The sequence below is a fragment of the Toxorhynchites rutilus genome, chromosome 2, assembly GCF_029784135.1.
Source record: "Toxorhynchites rutilus septentrionalis strain SRP chromosome 2, ASM2978413v1, whole genome shotgun sequence".
NCBI lineage: Eukaryota > Metazoa > Arthropoda > Insecta > Diptera > Culicidae > Toxorhynchites > Toxorhynchites rutilus.
The window spans coordinates 297799387-297805955 of NC_073745.1; the positions used below are offsets into that span (position 1 = coordinate 297799387).

At 38.9% G+C, this 6569-nt stretch overlaps 1 long non-coding RNA gene across 1 annotated transcript; it reads right to left on the reverse strand.

The window, feature by feature from the left end:
- Window positions 1–5662: 5662 nt before the first annotated feature.
- Window positions 5663–6210, reverse strand: LOC129771406 (uncharacterized). The gene is made up of 2 exons (XR_008742363.1): window positions 5897–6210; window positions 5663–5815 (listed from the first exon to the last, which is right to left on the reverse strand). It is a non-coding gene; the product is annotated as an uncharacterized LOC129771406 (long non-coding RNA).
- Between the last annotated feature and the right edge of the window lie 359 nt (window positions 6211–6569).

Below are 6569 nucleotides of genomic sequence, written 5' to 3' on the forward strand. Positions count from 1 at the left end.
CCCGAACAGAGCTGTCAATAACGGGCAACTTATGCAGCAGCTAGAATAGAAACAACGAAGAGGGGTAGCGAAAATAGAATATTTGCGAAGTAATCTCCACTCTTGCATAGTAAGTTAACTGTCGCTAGCGTATAAGTATTGCATCTCCTCTTAGGAAAATTCTCATCCAAAAACTAGATGCAATTATGTATGAAACAAAAGCTAAATTTGTTGAGAAATCTAGATCCTCTGAATTTGACCTGATAAAAAATTTGTATATAGTAGATTAGTTAGTTGGTTATTAGTTAGTTAGTTAGTAGTTTATAAGTAGTCTCTTTCAAATTTAATTTCAAACAATACCATTAAAATGGTGAACAACTGTCAAATTAAAAATAAGGAACTTTTGCTCAACAGTATGATTTTAAATCCAAAAGCTGAACCAAAGATGTAAAGCCCAGACTGTGTCACTTGAACTGTAAAATATGTATTCAAATAGCAAAACATCTGAATAAAAATGCATTTAAGTTGTAAAAAAAAAAAAAAGTAGGAAAATTCTCAGAATCTTTCTGTGCCCGAAACAACAAAGGTCGCTTATTCGCTCGTTTTGTGTTTTATGTTTCCCCTCTGTGTGCATCTTTTAAGGCGGAATTCCATCTATTCAACATGCTACATACTACAAGTCAATGGTTCTCGCTGGTTGGAGTGTCTCTTTTTACGCCCTTGGTCCCGAAACCATGTAAATTATAGAAAAAATAAATCAAAACATAACATACACAAAAATGATAAAAAATCGACCCGCCAATTCCCCTCTCATCTCCAACGAACAGACCACCAGAACATAAGGTATATTCAAAGAAGGTCAAAGTGTTCTTCTCATTTTAGTTCCAAACGCCTACAATTACCCAGAAATAAGCCAATCTTGAGACACAGTTCTAGGTATCTTTTACTACAGATACCTTAGACGGTAGACAGTCACAGGTACATTCCGTCAAGTTCTGCTTCTTCCGTGTCTTTATTTTAGTCAAAGATGCAGTGGCGTAGTATAGGGGGCGGAGGGGGCAGTCTGCCCCGGGTGTCACCCTTAGAGGGGTGACACCCATGACCATGACAAGGATATTATATTTAAAAAACATGATTTTGAATGAAGATAACCGGTTATTACTCATAGTATTATCTAATAATACAAGTCACTCTGGAAAAGTTCGTATTATAGAATCATTCTTGGCTTTTTATGTTCATTATTTCGTCATACATCTTTTATTTCTGTCCTAGGGTGTACAACCAACCGATTTTTTTTTTATCACGGAGAATGTTGGCATCGCTACATCGACTGACAGGCATTACGCCCTTTATACGACCAGCATGCGATGACCACACCCGATGATCTGACAGGCGATTGTCGATTATTCTATAAATCCAGGAAAAACAAAAGAAATTGAACAATTCACACAGTCCGTTTTGTTAGCAGAAAACCACTTGCAGAGTTATATTTACAATTCCTTTGAATATTTTCAATTTGTGCCTAATTCTACAATTTCACTTAAAATAATTATACTAAACTAGAGGTAGTAAAATGTAGTAAAAATATTTAATACCAACCCTAATAATATTTAAATTACAGTTGAATCCTGCGTTTGTGTAAAACAAAAGAAAAGTAAAATACTATTTCTAGGGAATACTCGCGACAAAAGTACAAAGAAAAAAAACTTATTATTCTAAATGTTAAAATTATTTATACAGTTTGTTATTATTTAAGGATCTACAAAAAAACTAAGTTGAACTAAATTATATGTTGTACGATAGCTAAAAGAGCCATTAACAGTATGTACTGCTGAGATTAACCTAAGCTCAAGTCTAATTTTGTTTCCTTGTAGGAATTTTGTAATCTCTTCTAAATAAAGCGATTTACGGAATCTTCGTGTTACTACTATCGAACAACAGAGAAGTTTTTTCGATATACGGAGGATTGAATAAGATTGTCTTCATGATTTGAGTGTCGAACGTCAACAAGGGATTACAAGCGAAAGAATATTATTTCGTATATATTTGAACAGATCGCAAGACAATTCCAAGAGAAAACTAAATATACATTCATCCATTTATTGAGAATTTATTTAGATGCAACTTCAAACAAGTGATTACTTATCCAATGGTAGCCCTACGTTAACCTTGCGGTTATATCACAGCTATAAACCACTTCTAGTTTTTTCGTTTTGGGTTGGAAAAGCTGCAGATTTGAATCACGACATCTATAACAACTGGAAGGTCAGGGCTTGGTTTTCATGAGGTCCCGTTCGCAGTGCGTGACATTTTAAGAACTGTTTATTCTGTTTGCTTACAAACCAAAGGACCATCTCTGATTTTTTTCGCTGATGTAAGGAACAGTCTAGTCGGAACGGTCATTGAGAAGGTTCTATGAAAATCCAACGATTAAAAATTTGCTATTAAAAGGGCAATTCACGCTTAACCTTTCAATAGGAACTATCTGTTTTGATCTATGTGGCAAAACTGGCGCAGAATCTGTATGCCAGGCCGTGGTAATTGAAAGAGAAAGTCAGTAAAGAGAATCGATAAAAACAGATAGGTCCTACTGAAAGTTTAAGCGTGAATTCATGCTCGACATGACATGAGTACCTGACAGCGAACTGAAAAAGTCGGTTTGACAAACTGGCATCTACGAAGTTTCGGAAAGGCAGCTTTTGCTAGAGATACCAAGACTTTGTAAATATTTGAAGGCCGTGTTACAGTTCATCATGAAGTGGGACTCGGTTCCAAATCTTACAGTGAATTTGAAGCTGTTTCTAACCGTGTACGTTTCTGTGGCATCTTCTGTAGAGGCTCACCAGAGTTGAAATTAATTTAAAAATTTCGGTCAACGATGGGTTAGACATGTTTAATACGTTGAGCTCGGTACCGTTATTGCTGCGCATTCCATTGAGCCCACAACAAGAGAGCGAAAGCTCGATTAACGGGAAGCACTTGTACAATATCGATGTCGGTCTCAGCTCCAAAAGATATTTATTTCATAAGATTTTTTTGAGTCACATTTCGACATCCACAAATAAACCATTTGTCACCCTAGTAACCCGCCCCGTGTGTCATCCGGTCACGCTACGCCACTGCAAAGATGTATAGATCCTACGGTCGGGTATATAAACCCACAATAAACAGACAATACCTCGCTACGAAACCCAAAACAACATATCGCCTGTGATCTGCACGCTGTATCGCACATCTTACTTTATTGTCTCAAAAAGTCTAGTAAGTTTTACGAAGAAACTATGGGTTCAGTTGTCGTCTATTTATCATCATTCGCAGTTCTCCAAAAAGGAACTGCGTAGTATCTTCACAAAGGATCTACCGTTAGGTGAAGTTCTGATCCGTCATTAAAAAACTGGTCATGAAGCGTTTCATAAATCTGTTCAGTACTCGCGATAGTTTACGGAATGAATTCTGAGGAAGACTTCCAAGATGCAGATAGCACAGCTTACGAGAGTTACACAAATTAACGAGAGATTCAACCGATTGAAAAAGGCGCGATGGTGGAGGTTACAATGCGAAAGGCCGAAATATTCGTAAAATCTATATCTATTTCGAAATCACAGTTTCATTCGGAAACGCCTGAGACCGCGCGATCAGTCACAAAGCTCTTTTTGTTTTACAAATCCCCGCAGTAGTCACCCCAATGGTACCTGTAGATCCAGTATCCTTCAAGATCCATAAGTTGTCCACAATGTGATGAACATAGGCCACCGAGGTAATATTTTTTCAAACGTCTCAAGGCATACTAGCGGTTATTTGATCGTATAACTTTCAACATATCCCTCCTGTAACTCTTTGTTATCGCCATCCGTACCATCACCCAAAACCATAAACCAAACGGTATCGTTGTTGCAGAAAAAATCAAATCCCTGAAACAAACGGCTAGGGTAGAAGTACCTTGTTTTGAAAATATATCTTATTTTTCAAGGTTCTAATAAAATGTTTAAACATCAGAAATCTCTTCTTTGTCGATTTTGGTACTTGATTTCATGCGAAACATTGTTCTTTTGTTGAAAATTTTAGTTTGAAAATAGTGTGTCCCATTGATGCTTGCGGATATGCGGTCAAAATAATGGAATTTTTATGCTATGAAGTGGCAAACACAGTGTGGACGCATACATTACAAACATCTTGATGTTGTGATTCGACCAATTTATACGATTTTATCGAAATAAGCATGTATTTTTGTATTACCATAATTGGTACAATTTTACATCTACGTTATTTTAGTGAAATTTAGTGTTTTAGTGGTGAATATGTACATGTCTCGTGAAATGTTATAACAATAAACACACAGGTCTGTTAAGTGTGCTTTTAAAGAAAAATGCATGTTTTTTTAAGCACTTCATAGAATTATTGAGGCACTTTTGACGTAGGACTACGTCTAACCGGAAGATATAGGGTGTGAAATGAAAATCTAGGCACTGTTACTCTACTAATACCTGGGTTAAGACGGCCACTATTGTAAGGGAGGTGTTTTGACATTAGATATCATTTAAAGGCACGTAAAGGGTGTGTCACATCAAATTGCATCACGGAAAAAACGCTGTAGAAATTTAATTTTTAGGAATTATATCTTCAGCTTTCGCTTATAATCAGATGAGAGTGTATAGATCACGTTGGCATGCTTCACTGTCAATTTTTCGTAAATTTGGAAAAATGTCGTCGAACGAAAAAGAGCGTCGTGAATTAATCCTGTGCACTCATTTCGAGAATCCGGAGTTGTCACATCGGGACATCGGTAAGATGCTGGGAATCGTCCAATCCACGGTCAGCAGAGTACTAAAACGATACTTCGAGAACCTAACCATCGACCGGAAGGTGAAGAACGGCAAAAATGGATGCTCCGTCAGTGAAAAAGATCACAAGCGCGTAGTTAAGCAGTTTAGACGTGATCCGAGAAGTTCGGTCCGGGATGTCGCCAATAAGCTGAATTTGTCAAGTTCATTCGTCCAGCGGACCAAGCAGCGGGAGGGCCTGCGTACATACAAGGTTCAGAAGGCTCCTAACCGCGACGAAAGGCAAAACATGGTGGGGAAGACGCGAGCTCGGAAGCTGTACACCGAAATGCTGACGAAGCCGCATTGCCTGGTAATGGACGACGAAACCTACGTCAAAGCGGACTTTCGTCAGCTGAAACAGAAACTATCCAAGTTTGCCAAAAAGTACATGGTGTGGCAAGCGATCTGCTCTTGCGGAAAGCGGAGCGCCCCCTTCGTGATGACCGGCACGGTAAACGGGCAGGTTTACCTTAAGGAGTGCCTACAGAAGCGCTTACTACCACTATTGAAGCAGCACGAGGGCCCGACCATCTTCTGGCCGGATCTCGCTTCGTGCCACTATTCAAAGGACGTGTTGGAGTGGTACGAAGCCAACGGGGTCACCTTCGTGCCAAAGGAAATTAACCCGCCCAACGCGCCGGAGCTTCGCCCAATAGAGAAATATTGGGCAATTATGAAGCAGGCCCTCCGGAAGAACCCAAAAGTTGTCAAATCGGAGGCGGACTTCAAGAGAAAATGGATTTCTGTCCAAAAAAAATCTACAACCTGACGTTGTACAGAACCTTATGGACGGGGTAAAGAGGAAGGTGCGAGCATACGGGCTTGGACTCGAAGTATGAATAAAAAGAAAATGCCAAAAGTTGTTTAATAGTTTTTATTTTACTGTCTAAAATTTTCAAAAGGATCGGTCTACTGGGCGAATTTCTACAGCGTTTTTTCCGTGATGCAATTTGATGTGACACACCCTTTATATTGCAATGTCAAATTTTCCGAACATGTTTCGTGGGTGACGACTGAAAAGATTCCATGTGTACCATCATGATTTCGGATGTACTTATCTTTTAATAAAATCATTTATTTTGAAACTGGAGTACCTTATATTCCACAGGTAACCGTTAGCAACTTCCTATCCATCAGAGCAATGAGTTTTTTCAGCTTCACCAGACACGACTGATAACATTTAACCTTGCATTACGGATCCGCGTTTCTCGGTTGTGATCATTCCGTCTGATGTAAAACTCATGGTAGTATAACCATTTATCTCCCCAACCATAATCTACCGAATTTTCGGAACATGAAGTGTCAAAACCAGTCGATCTACCCTTGCTCGAAAAAAAAAAAGTTTTCCCAGCTGAAAACATCTGGACATGATGTGCCTCCATTGTGATCACTCGAAACAGGCAACGATCACGACCACGAAACGACCGGATCACGTTTCTCGGTCAACTGATTGAAGCATACGCCGGTGCAACGCTGTCATCATTTGGCGGGCAAATGATTCATCTTGGTCTTGCCGGTTACGAACGGTACCGGCAATTGACATTCAAAATAAAGACGACTGTTATCTTCGACGGTGTGTTCCTGAAGTAATGCCGAAGATGGTTTGCGTCAGGTAAGTGGGGTTTTCATTTATTGTTTATAATGTACAATCTGACCTTCTGTTGTTTGTTTATATGTCGTTCGGAACATTCAAAAAACTCGGGGAATATGATTACATTGTATTTACTGCAGTTGGACTGCTAGCATTAAAATTATTAACTAAATGGG